The sequence below is a fragment of the Balaenoptera borealis genome (genome assembly GCF_965194805.1).
Source record: "Balaenoptera borealis genome assembly, chromosome: 3".
Classification (NCBI taxonomy): domain Eukaryota; kingdom Metazoa; phylum Chordata; class Mammalia; order Artiodactyla; family Balaenopteridae; genus Balaenoptera; species Balaenoptera borealis.
The window spans coordinates 67,211,970-67,239,004 of record NC_138866.1 but is presented as its reverse complement, the minus strand read 5'-3'; the positions used below and the strand labels follow the sequence as shown (position 1 = coordinate 67,239,004).

The 27,035-nt window shown below is 37.8% G+C and overlaps 1 pseudogene across 1 annotated transcript; it reads right to left on the bottom strand.

Moving 5' to 3' along the window:
- Window positions 1-353: 353 nt before the first annotated feature.
- LOC309625076 (small ribosomal subunit protein uS2 pseudogene) lies at window positions 354-26,608 on the bottom strand (annotated as a pseudogene). Its single transcript, XR_014249430.1, has 2 exons — window positions 15,085-26,608; window positions 354-690 (listed from the first exon to the last, which is right to left on the bottom strand). The product of XR_014249430.1 is annotated as a small ribosomal subunit protein uS2 pseudogene (transcript).
- Window positions 26,609-27,035: the final 427 nt, after the last annotated feature.

The following is a 27,035-nucleotide window of genomic DNA, read 5'->3' as shown; positions in this document are numbered from 1 at the left end:
TCTGATATAACCCACCTCCCCTACTCTTGCTGTCAAAAATTGTGTTTAAAATAAACATTTAGGCTAAGAAATTAAAAGCTAAGTATTTCCTTTCCAGGCAAAGAAAGACCTTCAAGTTAAGAAATCCACTGGGAGGTGGAGTGGAATCAGAAGCACCATAAAGAACTCATGATGTTCATACTAATTAAGCATTGAAAACTAGCTCTCTGGATTGAATAAAATGAGTCTATAGGTCTTTAGGTAGTTGGTTAAAACAAATGAGTTCCATTCATTGTTTATTAATCAGGAAAGAGTCTTCGGTTAAGTCCAGAAAGGGTCTGATACCCTAGGGGAGCTCACTCAAGTTCATGGCCTTTATTTATTTATTTATTTATTTATTTATTTATTTATGGCTGTGTTGGGTCTTCGTTTCTGTGTGAGGGCTTTCTCTAGTTGCGGCAAGTGGGGGCCACTCTTCATCGCGGGGCGCGGGCCTCTCACTATCGTGGCCTCTCTTGTTGCGTAGCACAGGCTCCAGACGCGCAGGCTCAGTAGTTGTGGCTCACAGGCCTAGCTGCTCCGCGGCATGTGGGATCTTCCCAGACCAGGGCTCGAACCCATGTCCCCTGCATTAGCAGGCAGATTCTCAACCACTGCACCACCGGGGAAGCCCAAGTTCATGGCCTTTTCAGCTTCACCCAGTTAGAACAGCTATGATGAAACAGTCAGTTTTAATATCTCTCATGAAAGTATTGCTATTTGAGGAAAAATTTCTTTTTATATTACTCCTTCATTCCCACTCCCAATATTTCATTCTTCCCATTATTCTATAATCTGATCCTTTTTACTTCTCCAGCCTAATCATGGTCCTCTTTAAGCCCTGACCACACTGGCCTTGTCTCCTCTGTTTCTCAAATACCTTGTGCTTCCTCTTTCTGTGCTGGTAAATACTGTTCCCACCATCCCAGTACCCTTTTAGCTTAATTAATTTGGCATTCTTAAGATCTTGAGATCTTAAGATCTCCGCTGAACTGTCATTTTCTTCTGGAAGTGTTCCCTGGCCCTCCAGTGCAGGTAAGACTCTTTCATTACACACCTGCCAACAAAACTTTTTTTTTCTTCAGGACATTTATCTCAGTTGATTTGATTCATAGGTTTAGTTCATTAATGTCTGTCTCCTCTCCTTGACTAAAAGTTACCTGACATCATAGACTGTATTTCCTTTTGCTCACCATTGTATCCACCAGTATCTTCAATATGCCAAACAGAATTGGTGCTTAAAAATTTAGTGCTCTATTTACAATAGCCGAGACATGAAAGCAACCTAAATGTCCATCGACAGATGAATGGGTAAAGAAGATGTGGTATATATATATATAATGGATTAAAATGTAAGTCTTTAATCCATTTTGAATTTATTTTTATGCATGTGTGAGAGCGTAGTCCAGTTTGATTCTTTTGCATGTAGCTGTCCAGTTTTTCCCAATACCATTTATTGAAGAGGCTGTCATTTCCCCATTGTATATTCTTGCCTCTGTTGTTGTAGATTAACTGACCATAAGTGTGGGTTCATTTCTGGGCTCTCCATTCTGTTCTGTTGATCTATGTTTCTGTTTTTGTGCCAGTACCATACTGTTTTGATTACTGTAGTTTTGTAATATAGTTTGAAATCAGGGAGCATGATTCCTCCAGATTTGTTCTTTCTCTAGACTATTTTGGCTATTTGGGGTCTTTTATGTTTCCATATAAATTTTAGAATTATTTCTTCTAATTCTGTCAAGACTACCATTGGTATTTTGATAGTTTTTGCATTGAATTTGTAGATTGCTTTGGATAGTATGGTTATTTTAACAGTATTAATTCTTCCAATCCATGAATATGGTATACTTTTCCATCTGTGTGTGTCCCCTTTGGTTTCTTTCATCAGTGTCTTATAGTTTTCTGAATATAGGTCTTTTACCTCCGTAGTTAGATTTACTCCTAGGAATTTTTTTTTTTTTTTGATGTGGCTCTAAATGGGATTGTTTTCTTAATTTCCCTTTCTGATGGTTTGCTTTTAGTATATAAAAATGCAACAGACTTCTGTATATTAACTTTGTTTCCTGAAACTGTATGAGATTAATTGATGAGCTCTAGTAGTTTTTTGATGATGTCCTTAGGATTTTCTATTTGTAGTATCATGTCATCTGCAGTGACAGTTTTACTTCTTCCTGTCCAATTTGGGTTCCTTTTATTTCTTTTTCTTGTTTGATTGTGGTGGCTAAGACTTCCAATATTAGTGGACATCCTTGTCTTATTCCTGACCCCTTGTCTTCTTCCTGATCTTAGAGGAAAATCTTTTAGCTTTTCACCCTTGTGTATGATGTTAGCTCTGGGCTTGTTATATGTGGCCTTTATTATGGTGAGGTATGTTCCCTCTATACCCACTTTGGTGTATACCCAATGTGGTGTATCACATTGATTGATCTGCAAATACTGAACCATCCTTGTATCCCTGGGGTAAATCCCATCTGATCATGGTGTATGATCATTTTAATGTATTGTTAGATTTGGTTTGCTAATATTTTGTTGAGGATTTTTGCATGTGTGTTCATCAGTGATACTGGCCTATAATTTTCTTTTTTGTGATATCTTTGTCTGGTTTTGGTATCAAGGTAATGCTGGCCTCATGGAATGAGTTTGGAAGTGTTCCTTCCTCTGCAATTTTTTGGCATAGTTTGAGAAGGATAGTCGTTAACTCTTCTCTAAATGTTTGGTAGAATTCACCTCTGAAGTCATCTGGTCCTGAACTTTTGTTTGTTGGGAGCTTTTTTATTATGATTCTATTTCATTACTGGTAATTGTTTCTGTTTCTTCCTGGCTTAGTTTTGGGAGATTGTACATTTTTAGAAAGTTGTCCATTTCTTCTAGGTTTTCCATTTTATTGACAAACAGTTGTTTGCAGTAATTTCTTATGATCCTTTGTATTTCTGTGGTGTTGGTTATAACATCTCCTTTTTCATTTCTGATTTTGTTGATTTGGGCTCTCTCTCTCTTTTTTTTATTTTTTTTGATGAATCTGGCTAAAGGTTTATCAATTTTGTTTATCTTTTTAAAGAGCCATCTCTTAGTTTCATTGATTTTTTCTCTTTTTTTTTTTTGTCTGTATCACTTATTTCTGTTCTGATCTTTATAATTTCTTTTCTTCTACTAACTGTGGGTTTTGTTTGTTCTTTTTTTTCTAATTCCTTTAGGTGTAAAGTTACGTTGTTTATTTGAGATTTTTCTTGTTTCCTTAGGTAAGCACATATCACTATAAACTTCCCTCTTAGAACTGCTTTTGCTGTGTCCCATAGATTTTGGATCGTCATGTTTTCATTTTCATTTGTCTCCAGGTATTTTTTGATTTATTCTTTGATTTCTTCAGTGATCCATCGTTTGGTAGCATATTGTTTAGCCTCTGCATGTTTGTGGTTTCTGTAGTTTTGTCCTTGTGGTTGATCTGTAACGTTATGGCATTATGGTCAGAAGAGGCACTCAATATGATTTCAATTTTCTTAAATTTATTGGTACCTGTTTTGTGGTCTAGAATGTGGTCTGTTCTGGAGAATGTTTCACGTGCACTTGAATGTGTATTCTTCTGCTTTTAGATGAAATGTTCTATAAATATATATCTATTAAGTCCATCTATTCTAATGTGTCATTAGGGATTGTGTTTCCTATTGATTTTCTCTCTAGATGACCTGTCCATTGATGTAAGTGGAGTGTTAAAGTCCCCTACTATTATCGTGCTGCTGTCAATTTCTCTCTTTATATCTCTCTCAAATATCTCTTAATACTTGCGTTATGTATTTAGGTGCTCCTCTGTTAGGTGCACATATATATATATACAACTGTCGTATCTTCTTCTTGGATTGATCACATGATCATTATGTAGTGTCCTTCTTTGTCTCTTGTTACTGTCTTTGTTTTAAAGTCTATTTTGTCTGATATAAATATTGCTACTCTGGCTTTCTTCTTGTTTCCATTTGCATTTCCTTTGTCTTTAAATATGTTCTCTGCTTCTTTCTCTCTCTCTTCTTCTTATGGTGCCCCTGTAATGCAAATGTTAGTACTCTTGATGCTGTCCCAGAGGTCTCTTAAACTGTCCTCATTTTTTTTAACTCTTTTTTCTTTTTTCTGTTCAACGAAAGTGATTTTCATTACTCTGCCTTCTAGCTTGGTGATCCATTCCTTTGTATCATCTAATCTACTGTTGATTCCTTCTAGTGTATTTTTTTAATTTCAGTTATTGTATTCTTCATCTCTGTTTGGCTCTTCTTTATATTTTCTAACTCTTTGTTAAAATCTTCTAACTTCTCACTCTGTTCATCCGATATTCTCCCAAGTTATTTGAACATCTTTATGATCATTACCTTGAACTCTTTATTGTGTAGATTGCTTATTTCCACTTCACTTAGTTCTTCTTCTGAGGTTTTATCTTGTTCCTTCATTTTAAACATATTTCTTTGTCTCCTAATTTGCTGTTTTTATTCCTATGTATTTAGTAATTTAGTTATATTTCCCATCCTTGGAGAAGTGGCTTTTTGTAGAAGATTTCCTGTGTGTCCCAGCAGCACAATATCCTCTGATCATCAAAGCTGTATGCTCTAGGGATGCCCCCTATGTGAGCTGCATGGATCCTTCTGTTGTGGCAGGCTGAATACTGTGAGTGGTCTGGTATGCATGGCTGGCCCCTGGTCTGGTTGCTTGTCAGGCCTTGCCTTGTGAGACAGCTGATGGCTGCTGATGGGTGGGTCCAAGTCATGGGGTGGCTGGCTGTAGAGCCCAGAGGGGTCCCAGGACTAGCGTTGGCCCACTAGTAAGTGGGGCCAAGTTCTAGGGTGGGTGGTTGTGGGGGCAAGGGTCCTGGATCTAGTGTCAGCCTGCTGATGGGCAGGGCTTGTTCCTGACATGGCTGGCTGTGGGACCTGGGATGTCCCAAAGCTGGTGTCAGCCCACTTATCAGTGGGGCTGGATCTTGGGGTGGCTGGCTGAGGGGTCCAAAGTGTCTCAGAGCTGGTGTCAGCCTGCTGGTGGGCCCAAGGGTTCCTGGGGCTAGTGCCTGCCCACTGGTGGGTAAGGCTGGTGCCTGGGCTACTGCCCACCCACTGGTGGATGGAGCTGGGTCCTGCCATCTCTGGCTGCAAGGCCCTGGGGTCCCGGGGCTAGTGCCAGCACACTGGTGTGTACAGGTGGGTCATGGTCCCTTTAGTAGGCAGGACTGTGTCCCAGGGTGCTGTGGGCTCAGGGGGTGTTAAGGCAGCCAGCCTGCTGGTAGGTGGGGCTGTGTCCCCACCCAGCTAGTTGCTTGGATTGGCCTGAGGCATCCTAGTACTGGTGCAACAGGCTGGTGAGCAGGGCCGGGTGTTGGCACTAATAAGCTAGAGGGATGATTCCAAAATGGTGCTTTCCAGCACCAGTGTCCTCATGATAGAACAAACTCCCCAAAACAGCTGCCACCAGTATCTGTGTCCCTAGCGTGAGTTCCAGTTACCTCCTGCCTCTCCAGGAGGCTCTCCAAGATCAGCAAGTGAGTCTGACCCAGGCTCTTTTCAAATTACTACTTCTGCCCTGGGTCCTGAAGCATGTGAGATTTTGTGTATGCTCTTTAAGAGTGGAGACTCTAGGGACTTCCTTGGTTGTCCAGTGGTTAAGAATCCGCCTTCCAATGCAGGGGATGTGGGTTCAATCCCTGGTCGTGGAACTAAGATCCCACATGCCAGGGAGCAACTAAGCCTGCACGCTCTAGAGCCCATGCGCCACAACTAGAGAGCCCATGTGCTCTGGAGCCTGTGTGCCACAACAAGAGAGAAGACTGCGTGCCACAACAAAGAGCCTGCACGCCACAGTGAAAGATCCCACACGCTGCAGCAAAGATCCCATGTGCCTCAACTAAGACCCGATGCAGCCAAATAAATAAATAAACAAATGAATATTTTAAAAAAGAAAATAAAGAGTGGAGTCTCTCTTTCCCATAGCCCTCTGGCTCTCCTGAAAGTAAGCGCCATGTGTTCTGGAGGATCATCTTTTCAGTGCAGGACCCCTGAGCTGGGGAGCCCGATGTGGGGTTTGGACCTCTTGTTCCTTGGGAAGAACATCTGCAATTGTAATTATCCTCCCGTTTGTGGATCACCTGCCTCAGGATATGGGTCTTGACTGTACTGTGTCTCTGACCCTCCTATCCATCTCATTGTGGTTCCTTCTTTATATCTTTAGTTGTAGAAGATCTTTTCTGCTAGATTCCAGTCTTTCTCATCAATTAGTTGCTCTGTAAATAGTTGTAATTTTGGTGTGCCTATAGGAGGAGGTGAGCTCAGGGTCTTCCTACTCTGCCATCTTGGCTGCACCCCTTCAATTATTTTCCTAAAGCTGCCATTAACTTGGGATCTTGAGAAGTCATTCTTAGACTATTCCACCACCTACATTACCTGATGTCATCATTCCAAGTCCCGTTCCCAAGCACAGGGTGGTTACACTTAAGTCTAAGTATAGACTTAAGTCTAAGTACCAGCCTAAATTCCCAATTGCATTATTTTTCATCAGTTGACTTCACAACTTTAATGTTAATTAAATGTAGCTGTTTTGTCCTTGTGCCTTTTGTTTCTAAAAGCTTTAGCTTTTAAAATTTATTTATTTATTTATTTATTTTTGGCTACATTGGGTCTTTGTTGCTGTGCACGGGCTTTCTCTAATTGCAGCGAGCGGGGACTACTCTTTGTGGCGGAGCGCAGGCTTCTCATTGCGGTGGCTTCTTTTGTTGCGGAACACAGGCTCCAGGTGCACGGGCTTCAGTAGTGTGGCACACAGGCTCAGAAGTTGCGGCTCACAGGCTAAGAGCACAGGCTCAGTAGTTGTGGTGCACGGGCTTAGTTGCTCCGCGGCATGTGGGATCTTCCCAGACCAGGGTTGGAACCCGTGTCCCCTGCACCGGCAGACGGATTCTCAACCACTGCGCTACCAGGGAAGTCCCTAGTGTTTTTTTTTTAAACCAAAGCAAGCCCATTCTCTAAAAACAGTTTTATGTAAATATGCTTTCATTAATGTAGTGATTATCTGATGCAAATGGACTTAAGAGAGAAAAAGGATGCCTGAAGGTTTCTAAAGCACTAATAACACTAAAACAATTGTAAAATAATTGAAGCTCAAAATACTGTTTGAGTTTATGGAGTAGTTCTTTACAACCAGAATTGTGTTGTAACAGGAGGAAATTAAAGTATACACTTTATTAAGCTGTTATCTTCCAGTACTTACTATCATTATAGTTTGTCACATTTTAGAAACTGCATTAACTGTTACACATGAGAAGTTAAACTGAAGCTTATTCCAACTCCCTCCTAAATGACAGTCTTAGTCCATTTGGGCTGCTATAACAAAATACCATGCTAGGTAGCTTATAAACAACAGAAATTTATTTCTCAGTTCTGGAGAGTGGAAGTCTGAGAACAGGTTGCTAGCATGGTCAAGTGAGGGCCCTATTCTGGGTTGCAGACTTCTTGTTTCCTTGCATGACTGAAGGGGCAAGGGAGCTCTGTGAGGTCTCTCTTGTAAGAGCACTAATCCCAGTCATGAGGGCTCTACCCTAATGACCTAAGCATCTCCCAGAGTTCCCACCTCCTAATACCATCACACTGTGCATCAGGATTTCAACATATGAATAGGGAGAGGGACACAAATGTTGAGAACATAGCAGACAGTGAAGGAAAACAGCATGCAAAGACAAAGAAAAGAGATAGACAAGAGTTCGGAAGCTAGAAAGAAAATGGATGATGATACTGATTTAGCAGGCCAAAGACAGCATAAACTTAAGCTTGGAGGAGGAAGCCCATAAGCAGCAAGTTGGTTCTGACTCTCCCTCAGAACCCCTGATAGGCTTGAGAATTAGAAGCACCTGGAACTTTGCAAGTGGTACAGTATAAGGCTAAGGACTGGAGAATTTGTTGAAGGATAAGTAACAATGAGATTCCCAGATCCCCTCCCCAAGGAGCAAGATGAGTTCCTCTCTCCCACCCTGGCAGAAATTATTCTCTGGGGAAGTTAAAGCTAAAGAACTCCAGTCTTGGGTCATCAGAAACTGCTAAGGGCAGAGGTACCATAATTAAATCAGAGAAATTAACTAAAAGTCCACACACAAAATTGTAAAACCCATAACTCCCCTCCCCCACTTGACTCCCAGAACATTGGCAGCAAACTTTATAGCCTCCAGGATGAGAAATTGGAAGAAAGTGACCAGCCCTATAGAAACTGTCTCTTAAGGGCCCCTCAAAGAAAGGGTCAATGCACGCCCTACCATCTTACTCCAGTCAGCAAACACCAACCTCAAAATTTAGAACATCCTGTCAACATTAGAGTGCATCCTTCTCATGTGGACAACCAAGGAGCGTTTGTCAAAATTCTATGACTCTTTCAAGGCCCTCTCAAATGTTTTTTTCTCTTTCTCCATGAGATTTTCCCTGAGCCATCAATTTAATGTGACATTAACTATAATCTACCTTGCTATGTAGTTATTCTGTTTCAACACTTCTCAGATGAGTGCAGGTACATGTCCCTATATCCAGTTACCTCCTAAACAGTAACTTAGATAGCCCTGTTTTCCTCAAACTTAACATGTCCAAAACTGAACTCATTATTCTGCCTTCCAAACCCAAGTTCCCTCTCTCACCAAGTGACACTTCCATCTACCCCATTACCCTTGTCAGAAACCTAGCCTCTCATCTACTTCTTCATATGCAATCTTTCAACAAATTCTGCTCTTTCTACTTTCTATATGTATCTCAAATACCTCTCTCTATCTCCAGTCCCTTACTGAAAATACTTCAGTGGCTCCCCATCTCACTTAGAATAAAATCCAAACTTCTTAAAAAGCCTGATGATACCCTGCACAATCTGGTTTCTGCCTTCCTTTTCAGCTTCAAAGACCCCACACTCTCTCTAGAAACAGAAACTTTGCAAGACTTCTTCCCTCTACTCAGAATGCTTTCCCTCCTACTCCTCCTTTGGCTAACTGCTACTCATCCCTTAAGTCTCAGAGAGGACTTGCCCCACCAGAGTATATCAGGTACACCTATTATCCTTTTGCACGGCACCCCATACTTTCCCTTTATAGCATTTATCTTTTGTAGCTAATATGTATACTGTAAGATTATTTATTTAATATCTACCTCATCTATGACTCTGTAAACTCCATGAAAGTAGGACTATAGGTGTTTTGCTTGTTATTGTATTCCCAGCACAGAGCATAGTCTATAATAGGCTCTTAAACATTTGTTGAATAAACAAGTGACTATTCATTGAATGAATTGATGATTTGTAATTTACTTGAAAGCCCAGTGCCTGGTGAGTAAAGGAATGGAAAAAAATCATCAAGCAGGAGAGACATTTTCAAAATAGAATCTTTGCTGCATGGCAACAGAATGGATATGAAAAACAAAAGAAGAATGAACTATGGATCTTAGGTCTTCTGATGACTCAGATATAAGTGGGCTGGGGAAAGGACAGGGCCACTGAAATAAGTAGAAAGATTAGAAAGAGGTGTTGTTTGGATAAGGAGATAGTGAATTTAGACATGTTGAGTTAGAGGAGCTAATTTCATCTAGGTTGAAACTGTAAGCATGTAATTAGCAATATAGGTCTCTAACTCTGAAAAGAGTCTGAGATTAGAGATAAATCCATTTTGGAGTCATTTTAATGGTGTCAAATACTCCATCTACAGTTCTTTCGAGCAGATATATACTCTCAGTGCATCCTGGACTTAACTTTTGTATATCTTCTCACACTTGCAGTAGCTTGTTCAGTGCTGGTCTTCCCCCACTCAGCTATAAGTTCCATAAAGAAAATATTGCTCTTAGGAAAGACCCACTAGACTTCTACCAGTGTAGGGACTCTGGGAACAGAGTAATCGGGAAAGGCAGACCTCGAGTTGTTGAATGGAGAAATGCCCCTTTTCTCCAATGGCAGTGATGGCAACCACACTAGAAAAATTTGTTTCACAGTGGCCCAGCATTGTTCCACCAAAGCAATGAACAAGTTATTTTAAAGCATTTAGTTGGCTTGTAGACAGTTGTAATTAAAATTTGCGGTTCTCATTCCAGTAGCTTCTCTCTCTGTTATACAACTGCAACATACACTTCTACTAAATATCTACCTCAATCTACCCTAATATGAAACAGATTATCCCACTATCTCAGGTATGTTATGGATGTACATTTGCCACTTTTGAAAGTGCTTTAAAGCTTTGAGATACAATCTGATGTGCAGAATCCTAGAAGGCTTAGACTTTGAAAGTATCCACCCAAATAGAGGTCTGCTGAGATCTTCTCCCTCCAGTCTTACTTTAAAAGATTTATATCTTTTCAAGGTCATTAAAATTGGTTCTGAAATTGGAGTTGCAGACTATTTGGTTGTGTTATATGGATACAGCTCAAAGAACTTCCCCAGGGGGCAACAGACAGTCTTTATGATTAATACATTTGCTATTTACAGATAATATGGTAACACTGTGACCTTTTATTTTTTTCACCAACTTTTTGTAAAATTAATTAATGTATTTATTTTTGGCTGCATTGGGTATTTGTTGCTGCACGCGGGCTCTCTCTAGCTGCGGCGGGCGGGGGCCACCCCTCGTCGCAGCACGTGGGCTTCTCATTGCAGTGACCCCTCTTGTTGCGGAACACGGGCTCCAGGCGTGCAGGCTTCAGTAGTTGTGGCTCGAGGGCTCAGTAGTTGTGGCACGCGGGCTCAGCAGCCGTGGTGCAGGAGCTCAGTTGCTCCGCGGCATGTGGGACCCTCCTGGACCAGGGCTCAAACCCATGTCCCCTGCATTGGCAGGCGGACTCCCAACCACTGCGCCACTAGGGAAGTCCCGACCTTATTTTTAAATTGTTTAATTTGATGAAAACATATCAACATTATCTCCCTTTATTAATGATTCTGCTCCTTGACTTCAGTGAAATTCACTGAAACATGTGCTTGAAGCATACAGGCACTTAACAGATATTTCCTAAAATGAACTGAGAAGTACTGTGTTACATCATTCCCCATTAATGGGAGATAAAGTAATACGGAGCCCGCCTTTAAACAAAAATCCAAGATTCCTACCATTAACGGTAATACAGTGCTGATCTACTTCTCATTCTGTTTTACATTTTGTGAAGTGTACTGTATTGTGAAACCTAAAAATCAATGTTGAAAAACTAAATTATATGCCTACAGCATGTAAATTCTTATATGCCTATTTATATAAATTATGTAACTGTTCATACGGTGGGTTATTACAGAATATTACCAATTCATTAGTTACAATAAACTTCTTTTTCCAAAGAGTTATATAAAACACACATGGAATTACTCCATCTTTAGTTTTTCCCCCCACAGTATAAATCATTTTTCTCTGCCTAAGATGTCACTATCTCTATAGCAGGTTAATCCCAGGAGGTTTGGCAACTGCAATTACTACATTTAAATATTCCACATATCTGTCAAGACTTAAAAGAATTCGGTGGTGTCAGTTTAAATATAAATATATATAATTCTAGTTAATCATCACTTAAGGCAGTTTTGAAAACCACATTACTTACTGCTGCAAATTTCAATGTTATATTGTGTATGTTGTGCAGTTTGCTATATTGCAACTCTCTCTATTGATTTATTGGTTAAGAAAATGTCCATACTGATTCTGCCAGGCATAAGTGTTCTCTTTATACAGAAAATACATAGTTTCTCACCGAGGTAAACTTGTCAGGCTCATTTCATCTAATCGTTGAAGAGAAAAGAACACCAGAAAAATCACTTTGTGCTTTACATAGTGCTCAGAGTGAGGTTGGAAATCTCATATAAATACAGTATTTCAAGAAAATGCTAGCAAAACATATTACAAGCTTTTCATTTGTTTCCTCTGCTTCTAAAGGAAAGCTTTATGTTTACCAGTGACCATACTAACGGTCAATAGCTTTCATTCTTCTTTTGCCTTTTAATGTAAGTGCAGATTTTGTGCATTTTGTAATTTCATCTTATACACAGCTTCAATGACCCTGCAATGAAAATCAAGCATTTTGATGGTATAGTAACTACAGCTACATAATTTTACACTGGGATGGGTTATAGGGTTGCTATATTTACCTTTAAGTTACACTTGTTCGTGTGTCTGTATTTATTTATCCTACTTGAATAGCCCTTACAGTGAAGATAAAAGTGTAATTACTTTTACAACGATGAAAGATTCAGGGTGCCAGAACCTAATATCCTAGTGCCCAGCAACCATAACTAGCACCAGTGAATAACACTTCAAGGCTTTTAATCTCCATGACAACCTACCTTGCGTTCTTCAATAAAATACCACTTTGCATGCATACAAACATATTCTTTATGCACACAGTCTATTTGTTAATAAATATCACCTGCATAAACACCAAAAAAAACCCCCTTCCTTTTAAATAACTGAGTTCTCCCTATAAAACTAATTAATTGAACTGAGAAAGAACTTAATTTATATCTTTACATCTATAGCACACCCACACAATAAGCCACCAAAAGATTTTCTGAAATAGATGTTGAAACTGATACCTTCTTGGATGTGAAATGCTACAGAGACACTACCCCCAGAACCCTCTTGGGTGTTGTATCAGTAATACTTTCTTGTCGTGAGTAGGTAATTTCACTTTAGACCTAGCTGTTGCTGATATTCTAGCATGGGGAGAAATATGCTTCTATAGACTTAGGATTTTCTGTTTATTCTCTCAATTGTTAAAGACAACTCTTTAAATTTTAGGGTAAGACTGACAGATTTGTTGATTGCTCTGGTTCTTTTTTTTTTTTTTTAATTGTTTTGGTTCTTGATGTCTCCCTTAGGGCACAGTTTTTGTTCACTTTGCTCCCTATTAATTTTTTACAATCGAGAATAGATCAGGAAGAAGTGGAAGAGGAAACCTGAAACTTTCAAGGGGTGAATTCCTCCGTCCACATTACTCAAAGGTGTCAGGGTGAAAGATAAAAGTAGTATCTAAAATGAGATTTGAGTGTCTCTGTTGATTTGGTTTATCCACATCTCATTTTTCAACAGAAACAGAACTGGTTTATTGCATAAAACCTTACTTTTTAAAAAAAATTAGCATGCTAAGGAGCTTCTGCAAAGATCAGAGAATCATCAGAAGGGAAAGATCTTTGAAATCAGAGATTACTCACAGTGTGCAGGCCATTGAAAGTTCTGACCAAGATAGATCACAATTTACTTTTTAGATGATGCTCTGCTTTCTTATGAAAATTATTTCTCCTTTCATGTCTCTGTTTCCTTTTTTTTTTTTTAATTTTATTTATTTATTTATTTATGGCTGTGTTGGGTCTTCGTTTCTTTTTTTTTTTTCCTTTTTTTTTTTATTAATTTATTTATTTATTTATGGCTGTGTTGGGTCTTCGTTTCTGTGCAAGGGCCTTCTCTAGTTGTGGCAAGCGGGGGCCACTCTTCATCGCGGTGCGCGGGCCTCTCACTATCACGGCCTCTCTTGTTGCGGAGCACAGGCTCCAGACGCGCAGGCTCAGTAATTGTGGCTCACGGGCCTAATTGCTCTGCGGCATGTGGGATCTTCCCAGACCAGGGCTCGAACCCGTGTCCCCTGCATTGGCAGGCAGATTCTCAACCACTGCGCCAGCGGGGAAGCTCTCTGTTTCCTTTTTTAAATGGTTTCTTTACTCTCTTGCTTACTTAGCAGACTAAGGTGCTGTTAATTACTGTACAGATCATATAAAACTCTTAGTATATTCGGAAAAACTATTTTGAATATAATAACCCCTATCTAAAGAAAACACTTTAAAAGATACTATAGTCTCAGCTTCTCTGAACTAAAATGATGTGGAAGCAGAGTCTAACCATGACTCCTCCTGTCTAGATAATTTCAAATAGGTTGTGCTCATCACGTCCATGAGCCACTCATTTTGCCTTTACCTGCACAGGATGACATGTCTATTTTGCTGTCTTTTCTACCACAATGGCAGTATCTTCAGTACCCTGAAGGCTCACTTTACTCGTTATCTCAAACAGCCAGTGCAGAATCAGAAAAGCAGTTATGCAAATACTCTAACAAACTCTAACAACCATTTTATTAAAATAAGTCAATTCATTGTTTTCTTTGAATTTTACAAAACAACCAATTTCTGTAATATTTCTTGTTTTACAGTATAACTGGATTGTTTTTCCTGAATTGACTGATGATTTTGGCATATAAAAATATTTTCAAGTGTAGTAATCATTTTATGATAATGGCAGACAACCAGGCCACCTGTTTTTTCAGGGTTCTGAGAGCTTAGGCAAATAGGCACACTTTATAAAATATCATGAATCTAGTATTGTTGGGATTTGGGTAGGTCTCTAACAATGGTGGCTTTTTTGTTTACATGACAGCACCTTCAGCTGGTCTTTGACCTCCTTGAGAGTCAGCACTATGTGTCTAAATTCAAAACAGTGTCCCCCACGTGAAAAAATACATCACAAATGTCTGTTTAATCTAACCAAATTAAATTCCAAGTAAAATCATTTTCAAGCACAACATTCTAATCATTAGGTTCTGGCACATTTCTTGCTTGGTATTGAGTTAGAAGTCTGCATTTAGAATTAAAATTGGTCCACTTAAGCAATTTCCAATCGCTTTGATTAGTGCATTAAAGCTGAGTATCAACATTTCTATTTTTGTGTCTTTAAATATTGCTGTGAATAGTAATAATGCATCCTCAGCAATAGTTTCTCTTTCCCTGACACTACCATGGTGAGAAAAGCACTACATGGTAAGACCCAGTAACTCAGTGAGAAGAAAATACCATTTCTCTCACTATTTTTAAGTGAATGTAATTCTTACAAAAATATGTCCACCAAAAAAAAGTTTTTATAGGCACAAAAGCCTGAAAGAAACTACGAAAATACCATGTAATTTACCTTCTGCCTTCAGGAAAAGTAAAATTAAAACCAAAAACCCAGCATTCTATTATCTGAAAAGTTGTCAAAGAAGGAGGCTATAGGTAATTAATTTCATCACACATCCTAGTGATTCGAAACACTAATATGTAACTCAAATTGCAAATAAAGCTAAAACATAAACTTACCTTTCCTGGTTTAACCCTCACTAAAACTAGTAAGATTTCTTAGGTAAGGAACAAAATAATCCTCAGGTCTCTTTGTGGCTTTGTTTATAGTGAGCCAAAGAATTGAGAGCTGCAATTGCTCTTCTCATGCCAGAATTTGCCACCCAATCAGCCAGCATTTTAATGTTTTCATTTCCAGTGAGCCATTCACCAAGGTCACTTGAGATTGAGTTTTACCAAAATGAGTGATGTATAAAGGCAGCCCTGCCCCAACTCTTGAGTCTCTATGGACTTTCTAGTTGTTGTTTACAGAACCAACTGACTACCCTTTCAGCTCATATGGAGATGCTGGTTGCCTGTACTGGTAAGTAGACTCTCTAAAGCTAAAGCCCTGATTTTTTTATTTTTTTATTTTTTTTTAATATTTTGGCCAAGCTGCTCGGCATGCTGGGATCTCAGTTCCTCGACCAGGGATCAAACCCGCGTCCCCTGCAGTGGAAATGCGGAGTCTCAATCACTGGACTGCCAGGGAAGTCCCAGGCCCTGATTTTTAATGTTGCCAATTTTCATGATGTAAATACGCCCACTAAGGCTGATTTCAAGCTACCAACATGAGATCACTGAACAGGAAGTTGAGAAGAGATGCACATAATCTGCTCCTCTGCTCCAGGAAAAGCAGTTCCAGCACATCACAACTGGTTGCTGAGTATGTTTTAGGGATTTTTTTGGTCTGATTATAAAGATAATTGACACACAACATTGTAAAGCAATTATACTCCGATAAAAAAAAAAAAAAAAGCAAACAGAAGCTGTTGGAAAGGCCTGTTTGCTTACAGAAGTTTCCAGAGAGAAAAAAGTGAGGCCTTTGTTTACTATTCTTTTCAAATACAGACATCATTCGTCATTCAAACTCGGGATCAAATAGCTACAAATATATTTTCAGGTAAACCGCCTGCTCTCCAAACTCTTGCTACTGGTACTATTAGAGAATCAGGAGTCAAACAGATTTGTATAACACAGTATCTCTCACTGTTCAAACTTGCTATTTAATCTCAGAAATTTAAACAATTCAGATAATGAAAAAAATAATTTAAAAATTTAAAAAATAAAGATAATTGGCATGCTAAATTGGAAATGATTAATAGTAAAAAGAAATGGAGGAAATAGCCTAGAATTCTAAAAGCCAGAGATACTAATTAGTATGGTATGTGGTACCAGTGCCTACTACAAGTAACCCTTATGTGGAATTCTAGAATATCTGGGTTTATTTCAGTATACCTTTCTGGAAACCATAGAAATTTCAGTATATGTTCAAACTGGAGTCATTCCTAATGGGAACATCAGAAAAAGAAGGATTTGGAACTCAAAAGGAAAATTAAATAAATTGGCTAAGAATTAGTAGATGATTTAGCAATGAATTCTTAGCTATCTAAAGCTGGAAGAAAAGAAACTCAGAAATTAGAACTGTATTCCTGCATCTGTTAGCTCAAGGGAACTGAGGCTGAAGGAAGAGCTGAAGGCATGTGCTTTGGCAAGATATCATTAAGCCAACCATCAGATAACCTTGTATATTGAGGAAGAGGTTTAAAAAATAACCAGCTAAGCTGAGTTAATTAAATAATAATTGCCCAAAGATTTTTCCATCTCAAACATCCAAATAACTATGGATCTCTTTTGGTGTCAACCAAAAACATGACCCTAGAAGTGGGAGTTGACAGTTCTGAGTCATAATACCACAAAGGCATTAAGCACAGAAAAATTTAATGCTTCTTATTATGCATATTATCTTCAACATAGGACTAATTTACACGTATTTTGTAAAAGAACATAGAAGGAAGGCGATCTCGAAGAGCAAGGGTGGTAATAAAACATTATTACAAATTCAAGATGTGTAAAATGAAATTGATTTCCTTATTTATGGTACTGTCTTTTTAAAAATATTTTTAAAAATGAAATTCAGAAACATTTACAAATGATTCTATGGCATAACCTATAATTAAGTTTCACTATGGAGATTTTCAAAAACTTAATTTTTATAGTTGAACATTGCTTTTACATATTTGCCTTAAAATATACTCTTTCTTTACTCATATGCTTTTATTAGTGAAATGATTCATTGATTATATAGTACCTCTCTAGGTTTATATAGGTTGATCCTAGCCCATTTTTATAAATAAATATTATTATTGAAGTATAACATGCATAGAGAAGAGTATACAAATCACAAGTGTCAGTTCCATGATTTACCACAAGGTAAACATCCATATGAACAGCATCCAGATCAAGAAATGAGAAGTTTATTCAGCATTTCAGAAGTCCCCTTGTGCTCTCATCCAGCCCTATTCCCACCCTCTTCCCAAAAATAATCACCATACTGACAACAAACATCATTTTTTCATGTGACTGGCTTTTCGTTCAGTATTTTTTGTGAGGGATATCCATATTGTTGTACATAGAAATTTTTCATTTTCATTGCTGTGTAGTATTCCATTGAATACTATTTCTATCACTGTTTTTACCCAACATATGTTTTATGCTTATAGGTTGCCTGGTATGTATTTTTTCCATCCTTTCCTTGCAATTTATTTCTGTCTTTTTCTAAAGGCTTATCTCTTATAGACAGTATATAATAAGATGTTGCTTTTTTTAACCAGTCTGACAATCTTAGCTTTTTAATTGGAGTATTTAGCCCAATAATGATATTTAATGCTAGACCCGAATCCAACAATATTTAGTATAGTTATTCATATGCTTGAACTTAGATGTATCATTCTGCTATTTGTTTTCCAGATATAACTCTTTATTTCTAGGAATATGCATCTTTAACTCACCACATCCTATTTAGAGTCAATATTATACTATTTCATGTAAAATATGGGAATCTTACAACAGTATATTTCCATTTGCCCTCTTATCCTTTGTGCTATAGTTGTTATAAAAGGCAATAATACAGAAAGCAATATTATAATTTTTGCTTTTAATGTCTTTTTTTAAAAAGAAAATACATATAGCCTTTTATATATAGTCAAATATTTATCATTTCTAATACTCTTCATCTGTTCCTGAACATACAAGTTACAATTGTGTCATTTTCCTTCAACCTAATGAACTTCCTTTAGCAGTTCTTATAATGCAGTCTTATGGTAGCAAATTCTCTCTGTTTTTGTTTATCTTCAAATGTCTTTATTTCACCTTCATTTTTGGTGGATAGTTTCTCTAGATTTAGAATTCTTGGCTGAGCTTTTTTTTTTTCTTATTTCAGTGCTTTTAAGATGTTGTTCTATTGTCAGCTCACCTCAGTTGTTACAGATAAGAAGGTAATGAAATAAGAATGCTTATTGTGGTAAAAAATGCTTCATGTTGTTTCCCTGAATATAATATATTGTTTTTCTCTGGCTACTTTCAAGATTTTCTCTTTATCTTTGGAGTTCATCAGTTTAACTATGATGTGCCTTGATATGGTTTTCTTTGTAATAATTCTTTATGGGGCTTGTTGTCTCTTGGATCTGCATGTTCATGTTTTTTTTTTTTTTTAATTTTGTAAGTTTCAACCATTATGTCTCCAAAGTGTTTTTTTGTTATTGATTTTTCTGATTCATTTTCAATTCTCACCTTCTGGGACTTCAATTCCACGTATACTAGACCTCTTCATCCTGTCCCACTCTCTCCGAGACTCTATTCATTTTCCTTTAATATTTTGTTTTCCCCTAATTGTTTCCAAATTAATAACTTCTATTGCTCTATCGTCAAGTTTACTTACTGTTTTTTTTCTGCTATCTCTAATATGCTGTTAATCTTATCCAGTGAATTTTTTATTTTGATTAATGTATTTTTCAGTTCTATAATTTTTAATTTAGTTTTTTTGTTTTTTGGTTTCTAGCTCTCTGCTAAAATTTCCCATTGTTAATTCATTATATTTTCCTTTAAATTTGTATTTATTTATAATAGCAATTTTTAAATCTTTATTTTTTAAGTATCTGAATCATTTTGGGACTAGATTTTAATAACCGCTTTTTTTCCCAACCACGGATCACATTTTCCTATATCTTTGTGTATATTGTGTTTTTTATTGTATACTGGACATTATGACAGCCATGTTGTAAAGACTCTGGATTCAGTTATATTCCTCTGAAGAGTATTAATTTTGTTCTGACAGGTAGTTAACTTGGCTAGACTTAAAATACAAACTATATTTCCTTTATATGGGCAGCAACTAGAATCTCTTCCCAAGTCTTTTATCTTCCAGCTGCTGCTTTTTCACCAGGCTTACCAGGGTCTCTCTGAGGCAGGTACAGTTTAGTGGTCAAACAAGAATTTGGATGAAATTTATACACAGTTTCTGAGATTCATTTTCTCTGTAGCTCCCTCTCTTCCAGGATTTTCCCCCTGAATTTTCCAGCCTAGAACTCTGTTCTTTTTTATCCCAAGCCAGTAAAATTGCAGCTTTCTGTTAGCCAGAACCTGGTGCAGATTGGGATGTACTCTCAGGCAAAAAGGTGAATACTCACAAATCTCACTGATTGCAGTTCTGTCTTTCAAGGATAGATGTCCTCTAGTATCTGAGTGCTTTGTTGTTCCCCAGTGCTTTCAAACAGTTAGGGGGTTTTATTATATTATGTATATATTATAATTGTTATCTGCAAGAAGGTTATTCTGGCTGAGTTACTCTGCCATTTCTAAAAGCCTACATCTAATATATTTTCTTACATTCTGTTTTTTTCAGTTAATATATAATTTGTCTTTTTGCAAGGCTATTTACTGTATGATGTGCTTTATATGCTCTGATAGATATATTCATCATATCTGTTGGTTATTTGAATTCAGAGCCTTTAATGTGATCTTCACGTAAGAAATGTGAAGCCTCTCAAGTCATAACATTTTTCTCTGAAGTCAGCTCAGTCTGTAAAACCTGGTAAAGCATTATTAGAAGGTAAAAAAATCACTCATTTTATGTTATAAAGCCAAATTGAGTCTTTCAATGAATTCAACTTTTAGCAATATACTTTCTTGATTTAAAAAAATTTATTAAGGTATACTTGATTTACAATGTTATATTAGATGTATGACATTGTGATTCAAAATTTTTATAGGTTATACTCCATTTAAACTTATTATAAAATATTGGCTATATTCCATATGCTGTACAATATATCCTTGTTGCTTATTTATTTTATACATATTACTTTGTATCTGCTAATCCCCTACCCCTACCTTGCCCCTCCCCCATTCCCTCTCCCCAATGGTAACCACTAGTTCTCTTATCTATTAGTCTGTTTCTGTTTTGTTATATATATTCTTTTGTTTTATTTTTTAGATTCCACACATAAGTGATAACCTACAGTTTTTATCTTTCTCTGTCTGACTTATTTCACTAAGCATAATACCCTCTAAGTTCATCCATGTTGTTGCAAATGGTGCAATTTCATTCTTTTTTATAGCTGAGTAGTATTCCATTGTATGTATAAACTACACCTTCTTTATCCATTCGTCTGTTGATGGACACTTGGGTTGCTTCCATATCTTGGCTATTGTAAATAATGCTGCTATGCACATTGGGGTGCATGTATCTTTTCAAATTAGTGTTTTCATTTTCATCAGATATATACCCAGGAGTGGAATTGCTGGGTCATATGTTAGTTCTGTTTTTGTTTTTTTTGAGGAATCTCCACACTGTTTTCTGCAGGGGCTGCACCAATTTACATTCCCACCATCAGTGTATGAGGGTTCCCTTTTCTCCACATCCTCACCAACTCTTGTTATTTGTGGTCTTTTTGATGATAACCATTCTGACAGGTATGAGGTGATATCTTTGTGGTTTGATTTGCATTTCTCTGATGATTAGCAATGTTGAGCATCTTTTCATGTGCCTGTTGGACATTTGGGTTTTTTTGTTTTGTTCTAATTAATCAATTTATTTTTTATTATTTATTTGGCTGTGTCAGGTCTTAGTTGCGGCACACGGGATCTTCATTGCGGCACGCGGGATCTTTCATTGCAGCATGCAGGCTCTTCATTGCAGCATGCAGGCCTCTCTCTAGTTGTGGCGCGCAGGCTTAGTTACCCCACGGCATGTGGGATCTTAGTTGTCTGACCAGGAATTGAACCTGCTTCCCTTACATTGGAAGATGGATTCTTAACCACTGGACCACCAGGGAAGTCCCCTGTTGGGCATTTGTGTGTCTTGTTTGTCTATTCAGGTCTTCTTTCCATTTTTCAATCAGGTTGTTTGTTTTTTTGATATTGAATTATATGAGCTGTTTATGCCTTTTGAATATTAACCCCTTATGAGTTGTATCATTTGCAAATGTTTTCCCCCATTCGGTAGGTTGTCTTTTCATTTTGTTGATGGTTTCCTTTGCTGTGCAATGCTTTGAAGTTTAATTAGGTCCCATTTGTTTATTTTTGTTTCTGTTTCCTTTGCCTTAGGAGATAGACCCAAAATAATATTGCTAAGATTTATGTGATAGAGTGTTCTGCCTATGTTTTTTTCTAGGAGTTTTATGGTTTCAGGTCTTACATTTAGGTCTTTAATCCATTTTGAGTTTATTTTTCTAAGGTGTGAGATAATGTTCTAATCTCATTATTTTACATGTAGCCATCCAGTTTTTCCAGCACCTCTTGCTGAAGAGACTGTCTTTTCTCCATTGCATGTTCTTGCCTCCTTTGTTGTAGATTAATTAACCATAAGTGCATGAGTTTACTTCTGGACTGGGCTCTCTATTCTGTTCCACTGATGTATGTGTCTGTTTTTGTGCCAATACCATACTGTTTTGATGACTCTAGCTTTGTAGTATAGTCTGAAGTCAGGGTGCATGATACCTCCAGCTCTGTTTTTTTTTTTTTCTCAAGATCGTTTTGGCTATTTGGGGTCTTAAATGTTTCCATACAAAGTAATATAATTTAATTATTTAATTCATTAAATAATAGTATGTTTATAGTCACAATCAGTAACAAAATCATTTCCTTGTTTTTCTCATTAAAATTTTTTTTCATTCCTCTGATTTCAAAAAATTGGTTTTTGTTCTTCTACTCCATAAATTTATGGAGAAGTGTTGTGTTTTTCTGCTTTACTTTTACAGTCCTCAGCAAATTTTGGCTTAAAAACATTCAGTAGTGTTTTACAGTTTTTGTGGGAAAAAGTTCACCTTTCCACAGATCATACTGAAGTTTGTTCAAGGAAGATTTAGCTAAAGTTTCTTCATTCAGTTATTCATCAAATGTTTATTATATTTAAGGCACTGTGTGAGGCACAAGGGATACTAGAATAAATAAGACACCATCCAGATCCTCCAAAGACTCCTAGTCTATTAGGAAAGACAGAGAAGTAATTTAAAATAGCAACAAATTAAAATGAGTGCTACTGGTGATAAATATAAGAAGAAATTATAAATTCACAGGAAGGATTTAATTAGGCTTAGAGTGATCTAGAAAGTCTACTTAAGGATCAACAATTGTACATGAGTTTGAAAGATGACTGTGCTTGCCAGAAGCAAGAAGGAAAAAACATCACAGATCCAGGGCACTGCAAGTACTTTATCATAACGGAACATGGTAAGGAAGTGCAGAATAGCAGAAAATGAGACTAGAAGAGTAGACAGGGCCAAAAAAAATAATAATAATAATACCCTTATGAATTATACTTGGTATACAAGTATTATATCTGAATTTTATTCTGTGGATTATGGGAAGTCAGTGCAAGATTTTAAGCAGGAGTAATGATCATATCTGAGTTTTTGAAATATCATTCTGGCTGCAGAGAGGAGAAGGATTATATCAGAGGTTGGCAAACTTTATCGATAGAGGGCCAGATCATAAATATTTTGGGCTTTATGGGCCATGCAGTCTCTGTCACAACTACTCAGCTGTGCTGCTGTAGCATAAAAACAACAGTAAACAACAGGTAAATAAATAAGCATGGCTGTGTTCCAATAAAATATATTTTTTTAAAATGGGTAACAGACTGGATTTGGCCCATGAGCTATATAGTTTGCCAATCCCTGAATTAGATGATTTGTCCCAAAGCAACAAGATCAGTTAGGAAGTGATTGCAGTAAACCAAAGAGTGATAATGAGAACTTGAACTGAAGCAGTGGACATGAAATTGTAGAGAAGGACATGATGCCAGAAACATTGAGAAGGTAGAAATGTCAGGAGTTGATAACCAATTGGATGTTGTGGCTGAGGGGGCAGAAGTTGGGGAGGACTCCAGAGTTTATAGTTTTAGTGATTGGAAAGATCATGTTGCCACCAATAAGACTGGAAAAAATAAAAGGTCAGGAGATTCAGTGATGCAAAGATTTCACCAGGTCATGAGTTATAGTTTTTTTTAATTGTTGCAATACAATAAGTATTTTTAATCACAAAATATGTAATAAACATGTTTAATATAAAATTATATTTTTTCCACTTAATCTGTAGACTATTTTGTTCTAGGAAATTAAGTCTGCTCACTTAAGCTGTAAATGAACTCTCTCACCAGTCCTGTATTACTTAGGTTCCCTTGATAAACAGAAAACTTTAGACTCTCTTGGCCTAACTTTTTCTTTTCATACTGTTTGAGATAAAGAATACTTCTAGCAGTTTCAAATCTACTAAAAACGTGTGAAAACACTTTCTCCTACACCTTGGAGGCCCTGTTTACACAAAATGCTGAGTTGATGGACCATAAATCTCACCCAGTATGGCAGTTCCCAAGTTCTTATATAACACACTTGATCTCTATTGCTTTAGTATGAATGAGTATCAGATCATGTGAGAGGAGAATATGTGTGGTGTAAAAACTCAGAGGATAGGGGCTTCCCTGGTGGCACAGTGGGTAAGCATCCTCCTGCCAATGCAGGGAACGTGGGTTCGATCCCTGGTCCGGGAAGATCCCACATGCTGCAGAGCAACTAAGCCCGTGTGCCACAACTACTGAGCCTGCGCTTTTGAGCCTGCGTGCCACAACTGCTGAAGCCCACACACCCTAGAGCCCACACGCCGCAGCTACTGAGCCCATGTGCTGCAACTACGGAAGCCCGCGTACTTAGAACCCATGTTCTGCAACAAGAGAAGCCACTGCAATGAGAAGCTCATGCACCGCAACAAAGAGTAGCCCCGGCTCACCGCAACTAGAGAAAGCCCACGCGCAGCAACAAAGACCCAATGCAGCCAAAAAAATAAATAAAATTTTTTTAAAAATTGAAAAGAAAATTGTACACTTGGTATTAAGAGGGATATAAAAATAAAGTAATAATAATGTTTTAAAAAATAAATAAAAACACAGGATAAAGCTCAGAAAGAAATAAAGCTCTGGAAAATAAATCATTACCCTATGTATCCTACTTATAGTGATTGTAATTTATAGAAGTCAGCTGTCAGTAACTATAAAGCCAGCTGGTATTATGTCCATCCTCGTTTCTTCTCTTGCTTTTCTTTTTTCTGTTCTCTGTTAGTTCCTTTCTTATTTCTCTTTTGCCATACCTTTCTTCTCCTTTTCAAGTTTCACTCTCTCTCTTTTCATCTTCTCATCATCTTCCTTATTTCTAGTCCTATTTTTAGCTCCCTTTCTTCATCTAGTCAAACACATGTTTTTGTGAGGAACTATCACAACTTTTTTAAAAATTAACCATTAACTAAGCGTTCCTTTTAAACTGGAGAGAGACAAAGACAGATGGATGGAGAGAATTGTTTTCTGATTTTTTTAACCTAAAGCATGCTATATAATGAGAATATACAAAAGAATACTACTTTAAGTCATTTTATGAGTAGTATATAAGGGATACATCCAGGGTTTGTGGTGCCTAAAGCTAAATAGTACAAAATTAAGTATAAGAGTAAATAATTACTTTTAACAAAAGCAATCAAAACAGACTGAAAATTTTTTAAAGATTACAAATGCTATATACATCTCAAATACCAGAAAAATAATGTAATATTTTTGTGAATTAACTATGTGACACACCTCTATGATAATTTCCCACCCCCCCATCCTTTGGCTTCATATTCTTCGACTCCTTCTTCAAATGGCAATGAGTTTACAATATTCCCTGTAGAAAGAATAATAGTCCAGCTACAAGTTTGTGCCCTAAAACAGGAACATGAAATAAGTCCTATCTCATGCAATTCCTATTAATAAAGAACAAAATGAGTAGTACATTTGCAACTGCCTCTGCTCCATTATCAAATACATTCCTGACAAGAGAAAAACTCCGTTTTGATTGGAGTCTGATTGGAGTGAGAAACAAATCCTATAACTTTTCACATATGATGATTGGAAGAATTTTCCGAAGATCAGTTCTAGTCGATACATTTCCAGCGTATTTGTCCTCCACTACCCACATATTACTGGTGGAAGCCTTCCATGATAATTCCAAGCAGAGGGGAAACATTGCAGGCTTAGAGAAAGGGCACGGAAGGACTCTAAACAGTGCTTACTCATCTAATTAATATTTCAAAGAAAGTTGATAGCAAGAAATTGTACTGTCCTGATGATTAACTGAAAATAGTTTACCAGGAGCAACACGCTACTGAGAATCTACTAAGCTTCTCAAAAAGCAAACCATTTTCATTCTGAGGAAGGTTTTATTTTTAAAAAATTTTTTAGAAAGTGCTTTTTTTCCGTCAACCTATTTCCATTTTAAGAGTTTGTCGAAGAACAGCTTAAGACCACTCAGTGGTTGTTCCTACCCATTCAGTGGCCTGAGCAGTGGGAGCTGCAGACCAGTCTTCAGTGGCAGGCTGAGCACTCCAGTCTTCAGTGGGGGAACTGCTAAGTAGGCACAGAGGGCACCTGCACACCTTCAGACCAGTCTGCCACTTCAGGTTGAGCAGCAGTGAACTCAGGAGCTAGAGCGGTCCATTCACCCTGCAATTCCTCCTTGGTCACAGCCTTCTCAGCTGCCACCTGCTCTTCCTTTTCAATCTCTTCAGGATCTCTGTAGAAGTAGAGATCAGGCATGACCTCCCATGGTTGTTCACAGGAGATGGTCCCACGCATGCGCAGAACTTCCCGGGCAAGCATCCACCACATCAGGCCCACTGAGTGAGCTCCCTTGTTGTTGCACGGGATGGCAATGTCCACATACCGCAGAGGAGAGTCTGTGTTATACAGAGCAATGGTAGGCAGGTTAACATAAGAGGCCTCTGTGAGAGGCTGGTGGTCAGCCCTGGGATCAGTAACCACCAGAAGTCTTGGCTCCCGGAAGGCTGCCTGGCTCTGGTTAGTGAAGGTTCCAGGAGTGAAGCGGCCAGCAATAGAAGTGGCTCCAATGGCAGCAGCAAACTTCAGCACAGCTCACTTGCCAGTATTCCTGGAGGATGTGACACTGACATCAGCTGGGTTTTCAATGGCAACAATGGCATGAGCTGCCAACAGAAGCTTCTCCCAGGTTCTCTTCAGATTTATGATGCAGATGCCATCACTTTTCCTTTTGTAGATGTACTGTTCCAGTTGGAAGTCAAGGTTGGTGCTACCTAAGTGGGTTCCTGCTACAAGGAATATGAGGACATCCTCCTTCTTCATTTGCAGGACATCAAGGGCTCCAAACATTGTGAACGTTTCCATTTAAGTTACGATGGGAATCCAGAACAATGCCGTATGGACCCCTGTCTGGGTAGCGGGGAAAGGAACAAGTTTTTGTTTTTAGTGGTGTTCTGATGTCAGCAAGATTTGGGAAAACAGTCTCCAGTAACTCCAGTTTAACAAACTTTGCCTATTTCCCCCCTTTCCTTTGAAAATCCTGCGGACAGGTAACAATTATCAATTAGTGCACACCAAACTCTAAGTAACTGAGAAGATCATTTCTTAGTCTGTGTTCCTTGGAACACTAGTTTCCAGCATTGTTAGTCGTGTTATATGAAATGCTGCATGCTCTCTCTTCTTTGAGTGTCAAAAGACATATTTGTATGTTAAAGACTCAGTGAATTTTGCATAGATAAACTTATTTAACATTGTTTAACGAAGTTTTTCCCAAATGTGTATGACTGTGGAA